This window comes from Aphelocoma coerulescens, chromosome 5 (assembly GCF_041296385.1).
Source record: "Aphelocoma coerulescens isolate FSJ_1873_10779 chromosome 5, UR_Acoe_1.0, whole genome shotgun sequence".
Lineage (NCBI taxonomy): Eukaryota > Metazoa > Chordata > Aves > Passeriformes > Corvidae > Aphelocoma > Aphelocoma coerulescens.
Genome location: NC_091019.1, coordinates 38,632,047 through 38,656,602, shown reverse-complemented (window position 1 = coordinate 38,656,602; position 24,556 = coordinate 38,632,047). Strand labels below are relative to the sequence as shown.

The 24,556-nt window shown below is 34.7% G+C and overlaps 1 protein-coding gene and 1 long non-coding RNA gene across 6 annotated transcripts in view; one reads left to right on the top strand and one right to left on the bottom strand.

Annotated features, from left to right (window-relative positions):
* Positions 1 to 4,609, bottom strand: part of LOC138111623 (uncharacterized) — a 48,779-nt gene extending 44,170 nt beyond the window's left edge. The window contains exon 1 of the long non-coding RNA XR_011151401.1: positions 4,560 to 4,609. This is a non-coding gene — a long non-coding RNA (uncharacterized lncRNA). The remainder of the gene's footprint in view (positions 1 to 4,559) is intronic.
* NOVA1 (NOVA alternative splicing regulator 1) overlaps positions 1 to 24,556 on the top strand; it is a 144,383-nt gene that overhangs the window by 80,474 nt on the left and 39,353 nt on the right. The gene's annotated exons all lie outside the window — the stretch shown is intronic.

Genomic DNA, 24,556 nt, shown 5'->3' with positions numbered 1-24,556 from the left:
CTGATCATCCTGACTTTAACTGCTTGCCTTGGCACAGGAAAGGGGGAAATCTAGGCAGGAAACTAGAACAAAGAACCTTGCAGTGACCAAAAATAAAATTCCATCCAAATACATGTTGGAGGAGGGAGTAGTTTGCTACGTGGGATTTTTTTCTGCAGTTATTGGTGTTTTGGATTAACTAGTCTGTGTGACTTTAAGTTAGATTGCCTAGGCTTTTTGTGTTGAGAATTTTTTCATCTGTCATTTTGTATCCTTGCCATTTGGATTAGATATCTCTTTCTTTTAAAATAAACATGTGTATGTTACCATACCATTTAAAAAAAAATCGAAATGGAAGATATGACAGAAGTTGAATCTGTTTAGACCTGCTGCATGATCACTGTGGAGATGCTGGTAGGGCACTTGCAGGCTGTGGGAATCCTGTTGAGGAGCAGCAGAATTGCTGTGCAGGTGGAGGGAAAAGATTAGTGCTTTGTGTGCACAAACAGGAAACAGGGTTTCAAAAGCAGGAAACAAGTCCTGAGCTGTGATAAACATAATTGCTGCTTCTCCCAGAACTGCTGAGCTTCCACTTGTGCTCGTTACCATTAGGATGATGTTGCATGTCTGTGGGCTGTGTGCTGAAAGAAAATGTGACAGGACAGCTGTGTACATGAAGGTGGTTGCACAGTTTCTTGACACATGGAAGGCTAGACAGTTTTTGAAATATTGCATTAGTATTTTTGTAATACAAAACAAAATAATGGAAGTATCTTGAAAGTACTGAGTATGTAGGGACTTCTTGCTGTTGTTACATTGGGAGGTGGATTGGAATAAGTCCTATACCACTCTTTTATTAAAAAAATCATCCCATCATAGTTCTATGATAGGTACCATGTGTCTTTTTATTTGGAAAAATATTATGTTGTGCTTTTGAATAAAAAATGTTTCTATATTGAAATATTTTTGTATTTATTCAGTATCAAAATCTAGCAATAATAAATGTTCAGTTGTGTTCAACAGCATGACATAATTGCCATAATCCATTACTCTGTTTCTTTATGGACCTCAGTGTAAGACAAATTTAATGCTGGGAATGAGAAGAGGCATTCGCCAATACTGAGGATATAGCTGTGAGGAAAAGCCAGGGCTTTCTGGGGGAAGGTCATTTCCTTTTCCTGTATAATCAACAGAAATGTTAGAAGAGCATTCAAAAGCAGGCTTTTAGAAACTGAGTTTTGAACTGAGCTTCTCACTGCTTATTAAAACCTACACATTATTTTTTTAGGTTTTAACATACTGGTTGCATATTTTGCTTTATGTTGCCAAGAAAGATATTGAAATATTTGCATATGCAGAGATGGTTACATATTTGTGGTGTTTTGATTTTAGATGCAGTTTTATAATTATCATCATGTAAGTCAGTCCTCAATTAGTAGACACCTGATAAATTTGAAGAAATGAACAAAATGTTCATTAGTTGAAGACATTTGCCACATTTGGTGAAGTTGCATAGAAAAGTATAAATAGCAGTAAAATCTAAATGTTGGAATCTAAAATGACAGATTAGGCATTCATTGGCTTTATAGTTTTGGGGAATTTAGCCTTAAATTTGTCAAGAAAATTCAACCCCCATGAAATTCTAAAATTATATCTATTATTTGAAAAATACTGATTTTCTCAAAGTAGAATCTTTAAATGCTCTAAATTGATAAATGAATCCCTAAATTGAGTTTTAATCTGTGAAGATAGAGGAGTAGTTTGAGAATTGTTAGGCCTCTTAAATCATTAGCAGTGACATTGTCAGATCTTGAGTGCTTTAGAACTCAAGCCTGCTCTTCAGTACACGTGGATTTGGTTAGGATAGGAGCAACTTGGTATGCAGTTCTTGCTCCTAAACAAGAGGGTGTATTTTATGCAATTTCAAGGGATTGTGCGTTGTATGATAATGGTAAGCATTCAGTTTTACTTTCCTGGTAGCTACTAATGACTACAATTTCAGAAGACTGTAAGGAGGATTCCTTTTTTTAATGATGGGTTGGAGAAATAACTTGTAGTAAGACTGCTAAGCACTGCCTAATTAAGTGTGCTGCTTTTAGTTGCTCATAGTTTTTCTGACTGACCATAAGCAAATTTTTGAAACACCTGCCACCTGTGTCTAGACAGGAAGTTATATGAGGGGCTGAGGTCACTTGTCTTGTTCAGCTTGGAGTACATGAGATTGAGGGGAGACCTCATAGCTGTCTACAGCTTCCTCACCAGGGGAAGAGGAGGGGCAGGCACTGATCTCTGTGGTGACCAGTGACAGGACCTGAGGGAACGGCCTGAATTTGTGTCAGGGGAGGTTTAGGTTGGATATTAGGGAAAAAAGGTTCTTACCCCAGAGGGTGGTTGGGCACTGGAACAGGCTCCCCAGGGCAGTGGTCACAGCACCAGCCTGACAGAGTTCAAGAAGTCCTTGGACAATGCTTTCAGGTAGATGGTGTGATTCTTTGAGTGGGCCTGTGCTGGGTCAGGAGTTGAACTTTGATGATCCTTGTGGTTTCTTCTAACTCAGGATAATCTATGATTCTTTATTTGGACTTACTTTATCAGCACTGATTGGAAAACTGGAGAAGTCTAATAAACACTATACAACTTTTCTTCTGAGTGTATAACGTGAATAAGCCTAACTGAATTGTAGGCACCTGCATTTCCTCTTTAAGAATGACTGTTGATATTGATTAAAAACATTCTTGCAACATGGTATGTTTACTTAACACCGGTAATGAGCCTGCCTGAGCTGATACATTAATGCAAGTACATTGCTACTTGTACTCAAGTTACATCTAAGGGACCTAATCCACGTCCATGCCAATGTGCAACATTCCAATGTAGTGACTGTATACTGGGTAAAAAATTCCTGTGGGTGTGTCACTGAACTTCTGTAGTTAAATGATCCTCCCAAATTACGTAATGTCCAAACATCAAGACTGTGTGCAGAAGATTTTCACTGTGCAGCTTCAGTGGTGAATAATGTGATTTTCTTCATGCTTTTAACTCTTACATTTATGTAGTTAAATATTTGCTTTGGATACTTGGCAGTCTCAGTGATGTTTAGCTTTTCATTCAAACCATCAAGCTATATGTTTCTTATTTTATCTTAATAATATTCACCTTCAGAAATATATGTCTCGATTATACCCAAAGACTGTATAATTTACCCCTTAATTAGACCCTTAGAATGATTTTTCCTTTCCCTGTACACAGAGGATATAGTGCATCTTTTGAAAACTTTCTTTACTTTGTTACAGCCATTTTATGGAGAGGGCAAAAACCCCTCATATAGCTGTTGAATAAGAGATATTTCCATTTCAATTATGTTTTTAGGAGCAGGAGCTTTCAATTTGGCAGATATGTGCATGTAGAAAATGTATTTTTGTTTTCCTTGTTAAAATTTGTCTATTATAAATTTTATAAAAAGCTAAGTTAACATGTGGTTATTAGATACATATTACTTTGGCTACAATGTTAATGCATCTTTCTGTGGTCACACAGAATCACAGAAGAGTTAAGGTTGGAAAGGACATCTAGATTTTTTTTTTTTGTCTCTAAGGCTGCCACTCAAAAAGGTTTCAGCTACAATGGCATCATGCTGAATTTCGAATATAGCCCCTCATGAAAACTGTGAAGCCTCTATGAGCTGCCAGTTTCCCGTGTTCTGTCACCTTTACACTGTAAAAGTTTTTTGCTTACGTTTAAACAGAATTTCCTGTTTCAATTTGTGTCCATTGCCTCTCGTCCTTTCATTGCATACAACTCAAAGAGTCTGGGTTCATCTTCTGTATTTGCTTCCACCAGGTATTTACACACATTGTTCTTCCTAATGCACCTCAGGATGCCGTGGGGCTTTTTTGCTGTGAAGGTATATTGCTAGCTCAAGGGCAGTTTTGTGTTGACCAGACCTGTGGGGTCTGTTCTACAAAGCTGCTTTCCAGCTTGTTGGTTCCTAGCCTGTACCAAGGCATAGGGTTATTTTTAACCTACGTGCTAGTTGCAAAAATTAAACAAAAGTTGGGAAATCTACCTAGACTTTTAAGGCAGGTGAGCGAGTAATATGTTGCATAAAGGTGCATATGTAGCTGATTAGATGAAGTTTCTTTCAATCTACATTTGAATATGCGTGACTGATGAGCAAAATTGCTAATATTTGAAAACTAATTGGTTGGGATTTTTTTTTTCTTTGAGGCTCCTTCTGCATTACTAAAATGACTTCTCAAAAAAATTTAATTTCATTATGCCAGTGCTCACTTTGCAGCATAGCATCATGCTAGTATGATCCTTCACTATATTGAAAAATGGTTGATGAACTGGAGCAAGTGAAATGGAACAAGCAAAGTACTGTTCTGATGAGGCAACTTGATTTTGGTCTTTTACAACTGACTTTGCGTTTGCTGGTTGGAGCTGTCAGAGAAATAATTCACCTGACATGGCTTTGTCACATGCTCAGCATCAAGCAAGGAAAAGCAGCTTTTATACCTTGATATGTTTTCAGATTTGTTCAGCTGTGATGCCTTTCATAATGTCTTGGAGAATTTGACTCTTTTTTTTTTTTTTTTTTTTTTTTTTTTTTTTTTTTTTTTTTTTTTTTTTTTTCCCTCCAGACGACTACTTTGAGGAACTTAAAAGTTACTAAAAGCTATTTGGACTGGAAAGGACATTTTCAGTGCAGCCCAATTAAATGATCTCTATTTAATATTAAACCTCAGTGCAGCTTTAGACTGAATTACAACTTTCAGTTTTTGGATTCAAAGACTAAATCTCAGCTTTAAAATAAGGGGTGTGGTTTTTAGGTGCTTTTTATCTTAAGCATTGATTTAATGTTTTAGAAACTTACATTGATACTATGGACTCTACCTGAGAAAAGTTTCAGAAGTTAAAGTTTTCCTATATAATATCCCCATATTTTTCACTTTATTCATCACCACTGGAATTAGAACATCTTCCATGCATTATTCTTTATCACAGTGACAGAATGCAAATGATTTATTTAGATAATAGTGTTTCTGTTCTTATTCTCTGCCCCAAATAATACCAAGTGCATTCAATTTAGTACAACTGGATTCCTCTCACAAAGCATTTATGTGGACCATGTGCTTGTGCAACTATAGCCAAATGATATCAGCTTCATGGTTTTGAGCATGTTTTTCTTACCTTTTTAGTGGGACATCTCTTTTGACCAAGGAGGAGAAGGCTATTGGCCATGCTGCTAAACAGAGCCTGCTTTTGACCTCTCCTAAAAAAACTGGGAATAATTGCACTCTAATATTAAAGCTAGTGCAGAAAAGTCCTTTACCAGAACACTAGAATTTGAATAGATATTAAATCAGAACAGCAATTAATAATTAATCCTCTGTTGATGTGGAAAAGCTGTAGTTTATATAGAAAGTAAATAAATTTCAACATATGTGAATTAGATATTATTGGCAAAAATTCAGCATGTTTAAGTTCAATATGTATTTTTAGAATGCTGGTATGAGTCACTCTACAGTGTAGTCTGATGTTGAAGCTTAAAGGTCAGAAACAATTCACAAGCCCAGTGCTTAAAACGAAGTCTTTTTAATCCACAATTATCACGAATATGCCCTGTTTTGAAAAACAGCCTAAAGGTTGTCTTCTCAGTTCCACTGAGACATCCGAAAATAGTATCTATTCAAATAGAACCATTTCTGCTAAAAACTAAACAAACAATAACAAACCCCACATCTCTAAGAGAGCAGTTTATCTCCTGGAAGAAAAAAAGAAATCACTGTTCCTTTAAAAAGAAATTAATACCTTGGTCCATTCAAGGAAAGTAGGGCATGTATAAAATCTGTGTTCATTCTGAATCACTTGGGCATATTGCACTAATCAGATTGCATTTCTTTAATTTACTGATATGATTTAAAACTAACTACCTGATTGTTTGAATGCCACTAAATTGAGAACTATAGAATCATACTTCTGTGAAAATGCAGCTATTTTTAGGTGGTTTTAGCGTTTGTGCTTTTATTTTGTGGCAGAGCTTCTCAGACAGATTTCTGTGAGATCAAAAATAACCATTACCATAAATCAGGAAAAATATGTGGCCATTAAATATAGGTCTTTATCTATTATGTTAAAACTAAATACAGTTGTAGAAAGTTGGAGGTTAAGGTTTGGTTTTTGGGGTTTTTTTGTTAATGGATGAATGGCTGTATGAGTCACATATTGTTTATATGCTATAGATAATGTAGAAATGAACAAAAGGCAGCTCAACAGGAAACATATGCTATAGTAGTTAGTTCACACCTGCTAACTGATTTGAATAGGCTTGGAGATAATATCAGCTAGGGAATGAGTTCATTGTTTAGATCATTGAAACTCTTTTCTACAAAATCTGACCCTTTACAGTCCTTTGTCAGGGCATACTTAAATTCAATGTGCTTTGAAAAATGACTTGCTCATGGGCACACTTCTGCTTGGGTGTACAAGTGTAAGCAGAATCTACATTCACTGGTCCTGAAGTTCATTTCACAGGAACACTTTTGTGGTTCAAAGATTTAAAGACATTCCTCACCCTCCTGAAATTTCAGATTCATATATATTTCTTAGTGTTAGCTGAATAAATTAAGATACTTGGGTTGATGCTTTCCAAAGCTGAAGTAAGAATAAAATACAGTGGAGAGCTACTTTAACAAAGGTGGGTAGTGAAATACACAGCAATAAACTTTTAAAAGAAAAAAATTCTTGAATGGAACCTTGGAGTACAGCATCCATAACTTAGCTTTTACCCCTGCTTGCAGACACAGCTTTTGCACACAGTTTTTACACTGTAAGTTCTCAAACAAGTTTCATCTCATTCTGAGTGTTTCAAAATTTAACATTAGCTCAAGTTTAATTTGGGTCTTAAATTTTCTTCCAGAAAGCTCCAGAGCCTTTGTTTTCATATCCATATGTGTAAAAATCAAAGAATGCTTGTATTTTGTTGGTGAGATGATGTATGTTTAAGTGTGTAGAGAGGGATCTGGTTAACCTACCTTGTCTAGGCAAACAAAAAAAAAAATGATATTAAAATTGATTGGAATTCATGTATTCCTTACATAGGGTTTGTTTATGCTTACCTTTTAAATGTTGGACAACAATCACCTCTGGAAAGAGGGCATCAGATTTGGTAGACCTGTAATTTTAACTGCTATGGTAATTCTTATATTTCTAGTGTTTACTCTGATTATATATGTATTTATAATGTTTCTTTCATATGAATGCTCTAACAGACACATGGCCCATGGTTATAAATCACACCTCTAAGGTCTTGCTGCCTGCAACCCTGGCAATGGACTTTTCTGTCCTCAAGAAAGGACATATGATCGCAGATCAACTCCTGAACTACCACAGGTTTCAGCCCTGCATATTAGAGTAAAGCATTTCCAATTTTGGCTTATCCTGACATATCAGGCTGAAAACTGAAGGTTCAGGAGTTCATTTCTAATCTGATCAGATGCCACTGTTTCAGGGGCAGCAGCATCTGTCAGAAGGGGGTTGTGTGCAACTGGGGTAATAACTGATTTAGCTGTTTGTCTTGTTTTAGTCTCCTTATATGTGTCTGCCAGGACCTTCAATGTCTGCACCTGCATGCCGAATTAGTGGATTTTTGCATTTTATTATTAATAAACTCATCAATGCTCTATTTTTTTGCACTAATCTCCAAAAAGTAAAGCTCTCCTCAATGTCTGTTTTCATTCGCTGCACTACTTCAAGTAGTAAATAGAGATTATCACATCCATAGTGTAACAATCCACTACTAGCAGTCTGTGCCAAGAGCTGAGATATTGTTTATATATAATCAGGACAAAACCAAAAAATACTGTTTTATGATAGTATAAGATCTGGTTTTATTCTATTTTTAAATATAGTAATTTCTAATTTTAAATGTTCATTTTCTATCAAAATAATCCAGTGAAGTCTTCATTCAAAAAAAAGTTTGTAATCTTAATTGCTCTAGTAAAGTGCTTTTGGTGTTTTAATCTAGAAATGCTGGTATTTTTTAGGAGACAGTAGCATATAGAGGCTAAAATAGATAGAAGTTTATGAATTGGTGTGGCAAATAAGCTAAAAAACTAGCAATGTGTAATTTAATATTGACAGGTACTGTATATCATGGCTGAGAACAATAAACAGAATATAAATAAAATTAATAGTATTGAATCCAAATAAGAGAGCTGTGAAGAGTAATAGTCTGTATATTTCTGGCAAGTACACTTACAAAAAGACAGTTGCCAAAAGCGAATGATTTTAAAACTAACTGTAACATAACAAACCTGCTTTAAAATGCATTTTGGTAAGAATTATACTCAAATACATGCAGTATTTCCTAGCATAAATGATACTGCTTTTCAAAGACAAAAAGAAAAATATATAAGAAACATTGCTGCTGGTTTTAATACTTTCTCTGGCTCTGATTATAATGTGAGTACCAAACTATGTGATTGTGTATCTTTGAAAATTAATGTTATTGTAGAAACAGCTTTAAAAATAGTTTTGTAAAAAACTGTGGTTGATTAAAAAAAAACCAAACCAAAACAAAAGTGACTTTGAAAACAAACAAAAAACCTCAAACAAAACCCCCCCAAAAAGCTAAACAAAGAAAAGCTTTGTTTAATGAGGTGTAAAAATATTAGTGGCATCATGTACAGAGGGTATAAATTTACAGTAAGACTTGGTAAGTGGATTTTGTTCCCAGTCTATTAAATTATACATCTTGGGCTTCATGTAGATGCCTACATCTCATGGCAAAGTCAGTCAAATTTGAGGGCTGCCAATAACTGGTGCAATCAGATTTTGTAGAGTTTTAATTTTTTAAAGTAATTTCATATGATAGGAGAAGCCATAATTTTGTAAGCCAGCTTGCCTAATCCTCGATGATTAACTGCATTCAGCACGACAACTCTCTCTGAGCCATTTTAATCACTGTTGTGAGGAAAACTGAATGCATCAGTTACTGTACAAATGTAACTGCTCTTAAAATCCTGTCCCTGGAGTAGTCTGAGGCACTTGGAGGACCAGAATAGTCCTGCTGCATAAATTGATAATAGTTGTTTAGTTGTTGCTTTGTTGTAATACTTTTCTTCCTCCCCCCGGTAATTATTTTAAAGATACTTTTTGAGCTTGCTGTTTTTATATAAATGTACAAACACTCTTCCCACACTGGCAAGGAATTTTAATAGCTAGCTTGATTTCAGTGCATTTGTTCTTGCAAAAAACTTCAATATATTATTGTGGTTGTCTTTATAATAATAATAAATATTATGCTTGTGTTTTCCTAATCTTTAGTGATTTTTTGTAAGCAGTGATAACTCATGGTGATTAAAAAAAAGAAGTTGCCAAGAAGAGTTCTTAGTTGCCATCAACTACTGCCTAAATTTTCTAAATAGATATCTCAAAGGATAAGTGACCTGGAACATTTTTGATATTCATTGTGAAATATTTTGTCTGAAATCATAAATCCATATAGATAATTTCCCTTGAAGTACTCTTTATATTTGTCTTTGTTAAATGTGTTTAGATTATTTGATGTGCATGTAATCTTAAAGAATTTAACACCATGTAAATGTGGACTTTATTATAAAAGGTTAGTATAAAAGGTTGAAGGTAATTAATTAATTTCCCAAGATATTGTAGGAAATTTCTGCCTTCTGAAGAGATATATTCTCAAAGGAAAAATTCCTGGCTTTGTAGTGATTTTAATAAACTGAATCCAACGAGTCTAAATCAAGAGCAGGTTTTTGAAACCTGTGTTTGTGCGTTCAGCCAGGCTGCACGACACCTATGGTGAATCTCACCTGCTGCCATCGCCTGTTCCCTCTCACCTGCTGCTATCGCCTGCTGTTACTTACTTGACTTTCAAAGGAAGCTAAGGTTGGTGGAACACAATTAAGAGAAGCAAGTTTGATTGATAGATATTTAGTTAAATTCTTTTATTAAAACCTTACTTTATTTTGTAAGGTTTGATCTTTATTTTCGAAGAAGTAGCTGGAATTTTCAGCTTCTAGGTTTTGGTTATGCTTACATTTCTGTTAGCATAAGCGATGGATCAATAAAATAAGATACTTTATTATAAAAAAATTTCCTTTCTTTTTCTTCCTTCCCTCCCTTCCTGTGTTTTTAATTTTTTTTTTTTTTCTCCTGATTACAGGCCATAGTTGCAGAGCAGTGGGTGGCAGTCACAACTTCATAGATTTCTGTAGCCTGGCCACCTGCCGATACAATTATCAACTTGAAAATTAGCTGTGGAATTTGACAATTTGGAACAAGTTTTTACAAATTCAAGATTTTATGGATTTTGTTTTAGCTTTTGTAGCTCAGCTCTTTCAAAGTCAAGGGCCTATGGTCTTTGAAAGCCTCTGGCAATCTTTTCGTTTCAGGCAACATTTCAATGACGCTTTAGGGATTGTTTGGATAAGGTAACAAAGCAATTGTGTTGATACACTAGGTACTGTAATTGTGCAGTTGAAATCAAGAGGATTGCAACTGTAAATTACTTTCTTGTCATTATGTTAATTGCAGATGCTAAAAAAGTGTGTGAGATAATACTGATAACATACGTACTTAAGAATTCAGGAAGCGGCTTTTTATGGCTTTATCATAATGGAGTGAAAAGACGTTTATGGAAGGACTAAGGTGGGATGGAATTTTTCACAATTGTTACTTGCCACACCCATAACTTGCCTTCTTTTGATTCTTAGAGTCTATTTACTTCAATGTTTTCTGTGTTTTTCTTAACTGAGACTGCCTTTAACTTGAATCTTGTGGTCAGGATTCAATTATCTTCATCTTTTCAACTACTTTCTTATTTATGTTCCTTTTCTTCACAGGAACATAAAACATTACTGAGTCAAGTACCTCATTGTTGCCATTAACTATGAACTCTGTTTTTCATCTATCTTCATTTCAGTTTGAACTGCAAAATATGAGTTATATTTTAACATTTCTCTCCATTTAACATTTTTCTCCAGGTCTTGATTTTACCTGTGTCAAAAGTTCTTAAAATACCTAGTTTAGGATTGTTTGATATGTATGTATACTTGAAGTACATGAGACACAAATAGGTATTCTGACAAATACCGGGAGGAAAATAAAGTCCTAAAGGACTGCCATGGGAAGTGAATAGACTGAGTCAGAAAGTAAAATTCTTGTGTATCCTTTCTATGGATTCTTTATAGACAAAAAAAAGAAAAGAAATTTTAGTCCTAGTTATGATGTCACTCATTTAGTTGTAAGACTCAGAATATTATCTTGAAGTAGCTGGCAGATAACTAAATCTGAATTTTATTTTAATATGATTTTAATAATTAATGTAGCAATCAATAGAGTATACTTTCAGAGAGATGATTGATTGAAGTATCCTTTAATTGCAGTCTTTAATTAGAATTGATGGCTCACCACCCTAGTTCTTGTCTATTATATTAATAATTACAAAATTGATTTCCTTCCATTTTAATTTTGATCCACTGAGGAGCTATGTGGCTCAAATTCACATCCTTGCAAATGAAGGTGACTTCCTCACAGGGATGATAGGGCATTGCCTCTTTATATGCATGAAAATATGTGCATGTAAACTATACTCGTTAACGTAATTCTGTTTAATCATGTCCTATCCAATTATTTATTTTAGGCAGAGTGAAGGAGCAGTGGCAGCTACTGGGCTGTTTTGCTTCTATATTTGCCCTTTAGTTGTTACATTAAATACTTCCTAGTCAGAGACAATGACAGTGGAGCTTTATAGTGGTACTTGCAAGAATGCCTCATGGTTGATATGAAAAGACTTGAGACGTTAACATTATCAAATATGTGGGGGTTTTTTTGCATTTTTTTGCTTCTATCTCTCTGCATCTGTTTCTCTTATTAGGCCATCCATGTTAAAGATTTAAAGAAATGTAGACAGCAGCCCTTTTTTTACTTACAAAATATTTCTAGAAAGGTATGTATGTATCTATATGTATGTAAATTATATAAAAATAAAATAAAAAACAATATAAAATGATATAAAAATAACTGTTTCCCTATGGACAAAGCAATGCCTTACATTCATCCTTTTTATTTTTGATTGGCCTACTTTCTTTTTGACATCCATTTGCTTTAATAAACCTCCAAGATCTAAAGAATATATTGTTCTTTTTGTGATACTGAAAAAAAAACCAACCCAAAAAATTGTCTGAATCCTTTATGGTGGATTTTCAGTGAACTGTAATTCATTCTACTTTTCCATATCCTCCAGGTGACCTGTTAGATGAGATACTGCAGTGTTGGTTAGAAAAGTTACTGTTATCTTGCATACTGTAAGAAATACTGTAAGCACAAAAGTTTGTTATGAATCCTTGCTGTCTTAGGCCAGTGATGTCTGTGGGTATTCTAGTTTATGATTAGAATACAGTTGAATTTTTTCGTTAAATATCTCTGTCTTGTGTGTGAACACGATACAGAACTTTTCCCAAAAGGCAAGCCAGCCTCATTGGTGATCTTTTTTAAATTCTGGAGGTTTGTCCTTCTGGATTTCCTGCAGGCTGCTTTTTTTTTTATTAGGGCTGTTCAGTCACACCACAACTTAGAACTTATTCCTTAAGCTTTTGGATAGCAACTGTCTTAGAAAATATTATTGAGTAATGGATGGAAAACCCTTGACTACTTCAAGCTAGATTTGCCTGTTCATGTAAAGACCCAGAGGGCAGAGGAAGACCTTTTTTGGTTCCTTTCTGGTAGGTTATCACTTTGGAGATCTGAGATGCACATTTCCTGGGAGCTTTTCATGACTTGCATTGTGGGTAGATCTATATTAGATAGTTGAACAGGGTTCAAATTCCTAGTTGGGAACAGTGACCTCTAATCACCACTAGCACATAAAATTTCTGCGTGTTACAATTTCTTGCCAAGTCCTTCACTCTGACAGAAGTCAGGTGATGTTTCACAGTTTCTGGAATGAGCATCAGCATTGTAGTCATTTACATGCTACCACTATAACCACTTTGTAGTGACTGCATCAGGGAATTATCTTGAGGGGGTTTCCTTTAAGATATTCGATTTAGAGTCAACTTGGAAAGAAGCACACTTCTAACAGGACAAAGTAATAAAATTGATTAGGGAAAATAAAATTTACATCAATGAGCCAGAACTTTGAAGCAGTCTGACTTGCATAAATCAGTCGGCAGGATTTGTGGCATTTAAAGTTTTTGATGTTAACATTAATAAAACTAAAATAAATTTCTTTCAGAGTGTATATCTACATAGTTCTATATACACATCAGTAACAGACAAAGTTGAAGCATGAATTTTAAGCTTAGATTTCTTTTGAATACATAACATACAAAACAGTCTTTAATAATGTGAGCAATACCTACCTCCAGTTAATACAACAAAATAGTGTGTCTTGCTAAAATTTTCAGAGGTACAGGATCTTTAATTACCTGTATTCTGACTTGTATGTGCCAGGGGTTGGGATATAACAAATAAGGAAATACAGCTCTTAGGCGTTCAGCTCCTAATGCTGTCTTCATACTTGTGAATCTTTTATGCTGCCTAAATATTACTTAGCTGATAGTGAGAAAGCAGTTCTCCTGGTGATTGCTCATCAGTGTAAATAAATGTACAAAAAAAATAGCTGTCTTTTCAGTTGTATTTCTCTCTGATTTTGGCCACCACTGTGGAGAGCTTCTTCAGGATAGAAAAGGGAAAGCTCTGAGAAACATACAAAAGAGTAAAAAATCCTAGCCTACCCTGCTTCAGAAATTTTCACCTACTTGAGTTTGTGGCATCTGCAGAAGCCCAGATCGTATGGTTTTAGATGTTGCTCACATATGGTACCATTTTTCTTAACCAACAGCTTATACCACACTCCTTTCTAGTCTTTGCACATTTATTTGCGTTTTATTTCTGTCTGGTGTTACTGAAGGAAGTCCCCAGTGTGTCTGCAAGGAAAAGGTGAAACTGCATTTGAAAGGAGCCTGTCTGCTTTGGAAACTTTGTAATTTTTACTTTCATTTCCTTGAGGATTTTTGCTGCAGAGTTTCATGTCAGTGGCTAGATCTGTAGGGAAAGGAAACTAGCGCTACTTTTTGTAGGAAAATCACAAAACCTGGGTGATTGTCTTTCGGGAGGCCTACCTTGCTTTAGGAAACACTGCCTTCCGATATTAATTCTTTTTTAGTGAAGAGAAAAATTTCATGGGATAAAGGAGGAGGAATGAAAGAAGAAAATAAGTTTCGTGTCTTACAGTTTTTGGGCATTTGTAAGGACTAATATCTTGTTGAACCTTCTAGTATCCATTGGAGACAAAACTTTGCCTTCACGGGCTGTACTCAGGACACAATATTAAGGAGGGATTAAGCACCACTGCTTCTACACACCTAGGGAGACTTCCTGTTACTATCAAGAAAGAGAGCCATGGTAATATGATACTATTTCTATCAGCCATCTGAAAATGCTACTTTCATTAGTATCTACTGATCATCTTGACAGTGCCGTGAGAGCTTGCTTGCAAAGCTTTCCAGGGTGTTGCCACCTAACACAGCAGAACTTTGGACTTTAGCCACTGGAATTTAGCTTTGGCACTAATTCAGAGTTTCTAGACTCCGTCATGATCAGCCCTTTGCACCCTGGATTACTGTCCTATAAAACAGAGTATCCTATTTGAAAAAGTAACTTGTAGCAAAGGTACGCAGCTATCCTATCATGTCAGTTAAAAAATCACATTCACACAATCACAGAATAAGTCAGGTTGGAAGAGACCGCAGTGGGTCATCCTAGGGCACATGGCACAGGATTGCATCCAGATGGTTCTTGAATGTCTCCAGTGAGGGAGCCTTCACAACCTCTCAGGGCAATCTGTTCCAGTACACAGACACCCTTGCAGTAAAGAGTTCTTCCTCACATTCAGGTGAAATTTCTGTGCTTCTTTCTTCCTATTGCCTCTGGTCCAATTACTTGGCACCACCGAGAAGAGGCTGGATCCATCCGCTTGACGCCCTTCCTTTAGACACTTAGACACACTGATGAGGTCCCCTCACACTCATTTCTTTTTGAGGCTGAACAGGCCTAGCTCCCTCAGCCTTTCCCTGTAAAAGAGATTCTCCAGACCTTTGATCAATGTTGACCCTTTAATATGTTGTCTGTAGATGTCAACAGATATGTACGTTTCATATGTTGATAAAGTCATCTGCTTGGTTTATAACTTTATTTATTTAGGGCATTTCTATAAGACCAATAAATAACACTACTTTATAATTATTTGATTCAATGATAGGAGAAGTTTCATTTAAATAAATTGTGCTAGCAGTGTTGAATTGCACCTGGGTGAATGTAGAATAAAATTTATAATGCCAACTTCAAAAGACTCTTGAGTGGGTCATGGTTGATGATATATTATAATTATGTATGTGAGAAGTAAACATTACAATAATAATCAAATACTGATACTTAATCTGCAATTCTAACGTGGTACAAGCTCAGGTGGAATGCTATCTAAAATTGCTTTGGTTTGATTTTAAACTTGGAAAAAACTTAACGAGTAAAAATAATTCTCAATAAAAATAGCACTGATTCTGCTATAATTTAATAATTTTAAAAGTTTGGGAAAGTGGCTTTTCAAATTTAATCTTAAAACTTCTGTATCTGTGATGATTGCTTATAAATGAACAGCTGCATCTTCGTTGCCACAGGCTTAAATTAAGGTCCCAAAGTGCCATAGGTTTTGAATTCCATAGCACGTTAACAAGAAACATACAAATATAGAAAGGCGCCTGTTCTAAAACTGAGCGCAATGCATGTAATATTCATGATTACTAAGGCAAACAAAATGCAGCATTACACCAAATGCTGCAGTGAAAAACAGTATAGAAATTAAAAAGGACCAAATAACTAGGTGTATCATAATCAACAGTCATGTGGTATATTTTTTGCTTATCTTGTATTTGAAAACTTACATTTAACCTCATTTGCATATCTCATCATTTAGTTATTCAATCCATTGTTTAAGGTGTTTATTTCTTCATCTTATTTGTTCAATTTGGTATTGACCTATTAAATAATTTTTTCTTTCCTTTGTACTTGCTAAGTACCTCAGTTATTACTTGCTACCTTTTTTCCTATTGTTTCCATCATTTGACCATATATAGAACCCTACAGTCTGCAGTATGTTTTCTTAGGAGTGGTATGAAAAGCTGGGAATAATGCTGGGATTGAGAGCTATGATTATGATCTCATAATTTTTCCTATTTGAATATAGCGGTCATGAATACAATTCAGAGGGATCTTGATATCAGAATGTAAGTATCATGGCACACAAAATATTCCACCACATGTTCTGAGCAGGAAATGCAAATTCAGTAGAAGTACATATCCATTTTCTACATTTGACAGAGTATAGTTGCTTAGTACTCAGGAGGAATAAGAATTGCAAGAGTTCCTTTAAAGACCTGTGTTCTGTTTTGTAAACACATTTCTAAGGGCACTATTTGTAAGGAAGGTTTACACACTTTATCGAAAGGCATGTTCAAAATGTACCATTCCTAGTTTATCAAAAACATACAAAAGGGCTAAATACACAAATGCATAATAGTTGAATCTTGATTTTTTTTTTAATTAATATATGCATATAATATTGCTTCTGAATGATAATCAGGACAATTTTAAACAAGACACTTGACTTGTTTGATTAGTCTCAATGTTACCTTGCCTGATGTTATGAAATCTTCTCCTAAAGGAACACATTCCTTTATGCCTGTATTTGCAGTCCCTAGACAACTTTGGGAAAAGCTTCTGTCAGAGACTGCATCTTCCTACCTTAAAAAGATGGAAATCTGTAGTGAAATAGGCTTTATTAATTCCAGCATCATGAAATTATTTGGATTTTTTAATGTTATTTTTGTCATGATTCTGATCTTGCTTTTTCCTAATAGAAAAAAAAAATTTTTAAAACTGCCTTTTGTATCATCCAGGAGTAAACAATCCATGGATTAAATGGTTTGAGAGAAGATTAAAAAATCTAATTAGGCTGGTAAATTCTTTTTCAAATGGGCAAAAATAATTTCCTTGAATTAAAACAAAATCTCATGAATGACCAAAGAATAAGGATTCTACTGCATTTGGGTTTTTTTCCATTTTAGGATGTATTAGTCTATTATTAAGCTACTATACATATTTTACAATTCTCCATGTTTCTTTAGTGCTAAAAAAGATTTCAGAATGAATAGGAATTTCATTTTTATTTTGGGCTGGTTTATTAGTTTCGAGGAGAGAAACCTAAAATTAGATTTGGAGAAAAACAGTCAGATTTTAAAATCTGCCATAAGTCTGATACACTTGGTCAATAACCGCATTAGGAACATTCTCTATGCTGTTAAAACAGAGGATATGTTGTTATTAATGAAGCTTTTTTCAGTCTGTGCCTTGTTCGGGATAGGCACTAATTAAAGTTTCACAAAAGAATATTGCTGTCTATAGCTGTGAAATATCGTCTCAAAAATTACAAGATATCAGTGGATGGTTTTCACTTCATTTATTCTTGTTTCTGTTTGTGATTAGAAACTACTTACTGCAACTTTTTAATTTCTAGACTAGAATAAATGCTTCATGCTAGGCTTTTGCCTTAAAGTAGTACACACTTCTTCATTTGTATTTGTTCATAGTTGAACCTGTTTCACTTGAGAGAACAATTTTTAATGTCCTTTGTATTTATTTGCACCTAGAAACATTTGCTAGGCATATTTCAAGTATCTGCATCAAAAAGGCATAAAACATAGATATGCTTATATGCATTCTTCTGATTAAAATTTTTTTAATTGAAAAAGTTGAGCTGTATTTATTTTGGGTTATATTTATTTTTTGTATATTTGAATCAGAATATATTACTGACTGGTAGGCATTCTGCCTTTGTAAATTATTTGATTGATGCCAGTTCTTCTCCTGCCTTTTCCTCAAGTTTTGCTGTTTCCCATCAATTCTCCTGTTAGATAATTTTGACAACTCCTTTGGTGTTAAATAGTGTTAGTTAAGAGTTACTAAAAGTCTTCAACTGCCAGTGCTTTGAATGTACAAATTTTAAAATTAACCTTCCCATTAAATTTATTTTCATAGGACACTTTTCATATTGTGAAAATTTAACTACTTTTCTCTGTTTACTGACACTTAAAATGTACTCTTGAAAATGCACATTGTTAACATTTAAATTACATTCCAAATCTTAGAAAGCCATCAATACTGCACCTTTTCCACAGATTAACATTTTCTAGGTCTTCTCTCCACAATCCAAAGACACCTTTTCTTTTTTTTTTTTTTCCCCAAAAGGGATGTGTGAGCATGGCTAGTGAATAATGAAGATCTGAAAGACTCCACAAGTAATTAAGTTTTCAGGGCAAGAAAAAGTCATTATAGGTGGCAAGTAATTTTGGGGTTAAAAAAAAGAATAGGCAAAGGGTTGGTAGGCCCCTCAGGCATATAAATGCTTTAGAGCATTTGCACACCCATGTTGTGCTTAGCGTACATTACTGCCATTCATTGGCTTGCTAATGAATGTGAAAAATTATACTTTATTTGGATAAATGATGCCATCTGAGCCTGTCACAATAATATTAAAAAAGCATATCAGAGCACTACCACCCACTCTGATGCTGTTATTTCTAGGGATAAGAGATCATAAGTTTTTGTAAGCATAAATGCTCTTTAATAATCCAGCTCTTGCTGGCCAATGTGATCCTGCTGCAGGAGTGCCTATTCCTAAGGCTCTAAATCCTGTAGTACCAAGTGGTATAGGAGCTTTGGAATGGTGTCAGTATTTGTCTCTTCCCTCATCAGAATTACTGAGCTTCAACTTCTTTCCTGAAACAAGGAAGAAGTTCTGCAGTTGGAGGAAAAGGGAAGAGCAGAGGGGTAGCAACTGCACCTTCCTTCCTTCCCATCCCCAACATGTGTACCTGCTCCTCTGCTGCTGAAGTAGAGAAGCTTTATGAGCATCCCTGCCTTAGTGTTAGGGAAGGGAACAGACTTAAAAGATTGTCAAGATCAGGGCCATTCCTTGTACAGAATTCATACAGGTAGTTAGCACAGATAAAGTACCATTCTTGAAGTTCACATTCTTCATTTATAAATTTGCTCCTGTCCTATAAAATGAGCTCTCAGGCAAATAGAGAGACAACATCACATGTATTTGTAGAGAGTCTGATTTTTAGAGGTGAACTTGACTTCTGTGTCTACTGAGGAGAAGAACCAGTGAGGTTCTTAATTCTGTAATGTTTTTCTTGTGTTACTGCACAGCACATCCATGGAGGAGTATCTGAGCATCAGTAACTTACTCAGATTAATTAGAAATTCCAGCCCATGAGGTGACTCTTGAAAAACAGCAGTGGAAAAACTCTTTTGCCTTGGAGTCCTTTGAGATGCAGATTTCTTCCTTCAAATCCAATAATAAAAATAATAAACACATTGAAATATTGTACCAATTGTGTAAACATTAAATTATTGCATTATTCTTTTGGATAGTTGAAAATAGTCACAAAATGACTGGCATTTTAAAAAGGCTCCTGTCTGGCTCAGTCAGTACTGGCAGGAGATCTTTTGTTCATCTGATTCTCATTGGTACCAAACTTCCCAGGGCTGTTATATCTACCTTGGCCATTTAAAAAAGTAATTTTGTACAAGAATGAAAATAGTTGAGCAAATAGCTGTGAAGCCGGAATTTTTGAGTGCTTAGGAAAAAAGAATGTGTAACTATAAAAACATAGAAAGAGCAACTGTCATCCAGTGCAAGAAATTGTGAAAAAGCTCTATTTAGAAACAGTTATTTAGAAACAGTTCTGCCTACATAACATTTTCTACTCCTTTTTATTGTAGACATATTACATGACAAAATATTTATGAATTTATATAAATCTTCCGGTGGGCAGAAATGAGTGTAACATTTGTTTTTGAGGAAAATATCTCTTTAAACTTCTGCTTACCTCTTACTGCATCAAAATCATTTTATGTAATGCTTTATTCCTATAGCCAAGAAATGTTTTAAATGTTGCTATAGTAGTTATTATAGCTTTAGTAATAAGAGTAATTCACTATTTATGTTGTAGCTGTCTCTGGAAAACAGTATTGTGTTATGCGTGTATGTAGTGAGCCTTTGAGGAGCCCTCCATCTAATCTAAACTAATACTTACTGTTCCTTGCATAATTAAGGGTGAGAACTTCTTATCTTTTTGGGATGATTCCATCTAAAGGCAGATGGGGTGCACTGTTCATGGACGTCCCTGTCTTTCCTAGTTGGGTAGATTGGACCCAGTGCATAAATTCTAGAAACTAAATATAGCGGGAGATAAACGTCATTCATAGATAATCAATAGGACATGCTATAAAAGGGTTACAATCTGGCAATCAGGAAGGAGCTAGGAAGAAAAAGAAGTGTGACAGACTGAATGTTTGAGCAGTAGTTAGAAACTCTTCCTACCTTCTTGCCATATAAACCCTGAACTAGAGTCCGCTGCTGGGGAGCTATGGATTTAATTAAAAATACAGCATATAAAATCTACCATGAGCAGAACATGGAATTAGACTAGCACTTAGAGATGAAAAAAGAAGGAGCTAGATACGAAAAGAATGTGGTTTGTCTGGGCCCATTCCGGATGTGTGCTATAAGGGTTCCCATTGTGATGCAGTCCTTATGGCACACATCCGGAATAGGCCCATACAAACAGACTGCATCGCAATGGGAGCCCTGATCACTGTCAGTGTTTATCTGCAATATATGGAAGAAAGTATACATGCAGTCACAAATATTTTCGTAGAATTTCTAATCTAAACTTTGACTATAGCTCATTTATCTGAAGTTTGGTATTTGCTTCCTCTAAACAAATAAATGGCAATGATTGTATGATGTGATTTGATTTCTTAAGCAGCTCGGCTTATCCAGGAGGGTTTCCTGAATCTTTTCACAGGCTTTTAAACTATGAAACTTGAGTAATATTTTTAAGGAGAAAAGCTCCCTTGGTGGTTTCAGCCATTACCACTCTAAATTATAAGATGTATCAGTTCCTACAATTTCTCAGAGTATGTATTTTACTGTTTAAATGGGTGGTTTTTTTCCTTTTGGTTTGGTAATTGTACGTGTAGGAGGCATTATGAACAAAGGTTCATATTACTGTAGCGTAGTATAAAAGCAGTAATTGTCAACTGAACATTACTTTGGAGGAAAAAATAGTCTCACATTCTTTTGTTAATAAAAAAAAATTCATTCCAGATATGTTGAAAAACACATGCTATTTCTTTTCTTTCTGTTCTGTGGTCATCTTCTAAAAATAAGGTCGGTTACTTTCTTTTCTCCAGCAAATACGGCCTTCTGGTAGTACTGTGTGTGCTTTTTTTTAAATGATTTTGAAAGCTTTACTTATCATAGGCTTTCGCATTTTTGCCAAATTTCACTACTGGATTTTTATTAAATGTTTACCTATTTAGATGCTTACTGATACTAATTTCCAGGCACTGGTAATCTAAAAAATACTTGAATAATCAAATTGTTATATTACATTATTAAAAAGTATCGTAATGGTGACCCCATTTCCTTTTGAAATCAGAAGAGAATTGAAGTCCATCAACCATATTACCAATGTTAAGAAGATAAAATGAAGCAGATTTTTTTTGTTAACAGAGAATACCATGCAGTTAGGGGACCCAAACTCATGTGATTTTTTTTTTAATTGGTGGAATATGTAAATAAAAATGATTAAATTTAACAATTTTGTATTTAGTTTAAATTCTATGTTTTATATTCCCCTTTTTTTTCTCATTGTAAATATTATGATGGAATCAATCAGGTGGATTTAGTTTGAGTAAACAGTAGTTCATTTGTTATAGATAATTTTATAAATAATATATTAAGACAAACTTTTCCCAAAACAAAATTAATAAAAATATAGTGCTTCTACCCATGGTTTGAGGGCTTTCTTATTTCCAGAGCTTTTATTTTCCAGAAACATGCTTTCCTAAAGCATAATTAGAGTATGTTCACTTTCCTTGCAGCCATTTGGGCATTAATTTGCACACATACTTTCTGTCTGAGTATTTCTCATCTAAGTAACCCTCCTATATAAAACCATAGAAAGAAAAAAAATCTCTGGCCTTTTAGTTTGGTTTTGGAGACATTTACCACCATTTGCAGGGGAACCTTTATTTTTTAAATTAATAACTCTTAAACAAAGAGAAGTAGTTGTAATCCTGTCTCTTACACATGACAGAATAGTAACAATTTGTAATTCTTCATCTCTCTTTATGTAACTAAATTTCTGGGAAATCATCATCAAAGCCTTAGTTGATACATAACAGAACAATTTATATTCAAGGGGTTGTTTTCTTTGTAAGATGAATCATCATCTCTTCTAAACCTTTAATAGTTATGAGGTTTGAATTTTTTTAATCTCCATGCTTTCTCACTCACATGGGAATAATCTGTTTCTTTAGTCATAACTATGGTAAACCTGGATTAATGTAATTCAGTCTTGTGATCAAATCACAATAGATTGTAAACTTGTTTTCATAAAACTCTGAGGATTCATACATAAGTTTTGCAGAATTTTTAAACTTGATTCATTTCAGTATTGTTACTTATTCATTACAGTAGAACAAATTGGTATATATATAGGTATGAATATGTATGTGCACATGTGTGTGCATGGCTGTCCATATGTCACACATAAAAGATGTGTTATCAACAGGGGTTCAGCAGTCGGGTTCTTCTGCTAAGGGTACTAGGGCTTCCTGTGAACACACCCTTGTGTGACTGCTCTGTGCAAGTAGTTCCAAAATTATTTTGTCTGGATGGAAGCAAGAGCAGAACATCAAAGCCCTAGAATTTCTACCAGCCCTTGTTTCTCCTTTCAGTTTGGGAAGTCTATGAGATCATCAGGCTTTGCTTTGAGAGATGCCTTTCTGTCAGTGAGGAATATGGGTACAGACTCTGTGTTAAGACCAAATTCTCTGGTGAGAAGGTAAGAATAGGAGAGAGATAAGAACTGAAGGAGAAAACTGTCTTGTTGAGATTTCTATAACACTTCACACATCTCCGGGATGTTCTTATGTGTTGCATTTAAGACTGTACATTTAATCATTTATATGGCAAAGGTTTTTCATATCTATTTAAGGTGTTGTGAGATACTTCTAATGCATTTGAATAAAGACATTTTTATTTTCTGGCCTTCATTTTCTGAGGCTTTATGCAAATGTAGAGTGAAAATGTTACATCCAAGAAAGAGTTTATCAGAATTTCATGTTAAGCAAGTTACTGACAATTTTTAGTTTGCTTGGGAATGGCGTCAAACCACAGTCCTATTTTATCAAGGGATTTGCAAGATCAGTTTTTGGCTGATTTAGTCTGTGTGGTGTTACATAGAATCCCACTCTACCAGCCAGTTGGTCATGGGTCACAAAACTACATGTATGGGACGTTGGGTTTAGTGGAGTGCTGTACTGGGAGTTGTCAAACAAGAAGCTTAGTGTAAATCAGCTGATGAGAGACTGTAGTGCAGCTTTCACTTAGTTAAGGTTTTAACTTTGGCTCCTCTCACAAGTTCTCCCCTTTCGTATCAAAAAACTGGCATGGTACACTGGAAAAATACAAGGAGATTTAATTAGTGTATGTATTGGGATTACCCTGGGCTGCTATTGCATTGTGCTTTTTAGGTTTTCAAATTCTCCTTAAGATTGACGTAAAAGCCCAGTGTAAAGTTTATAGACCCATATAAACGCAGAGATTTCTGAAAGGTACCGTGCATTCCCCAAAGCATTTCAGCTGAGAAATGCTTTTTATTTTCCTAAAATACAGAAGCACATTTAACATTTAGTGAGTATTTCTGTGAGTACAGAAAAACTCCTACACATTGAATCAGAGTCTTTAAGCAAGCATTTTAAATTTTAGTGGCAACTATGTATAGATATGTGCCAGTTAAGTATAGAAATACAAACATCAAAAGCATCATGATTGTTTATCCTGTTGCATCTCCTGACATTTATTCTAATGGTTGCTTTAAAAGCTGTATCAGTTGTCCAATAAGTAAATAGCATTCTCAGAGAAAAATAATTGTTTTGAAGTTCCTGAAAAAGTTAGTGTGATGTCCAAGGATATTTGCCAGAAGTAAAATTTTAGATAGTTACATGAGGTAGAAGGAAAAATGATTTATTAAAATAAAGTTATTGCAAGCCTGTTTATGTTTTAGTCTTAATTTATTAGATATCAAAATAAGGTTTTGCTTACTTTCCTCTAAATTGTGTGATGCCTGTAAAATGGTTTATCTTTTTCCTCTCCCATGGAACTGTAGAAAAGATAAAGATTTCCTTTTTTCTCTGATGGTTTTACAAATAAATTTTTGGTGAGTGTACAGACAGGAGTTTTTTGTGCAATTAGATTCTGCCTCTTATTTAATAAGGAAATGTTAAAACCCACACATTCAAATTGAATTTGGATTCTAATATAAGGGGAAAGAAATTACATTTCACTTATTGAAAAGTAATTTACTTGAGTTCCTTTGAAAAAAATAAACGTTTAATGATGGTAGCAACA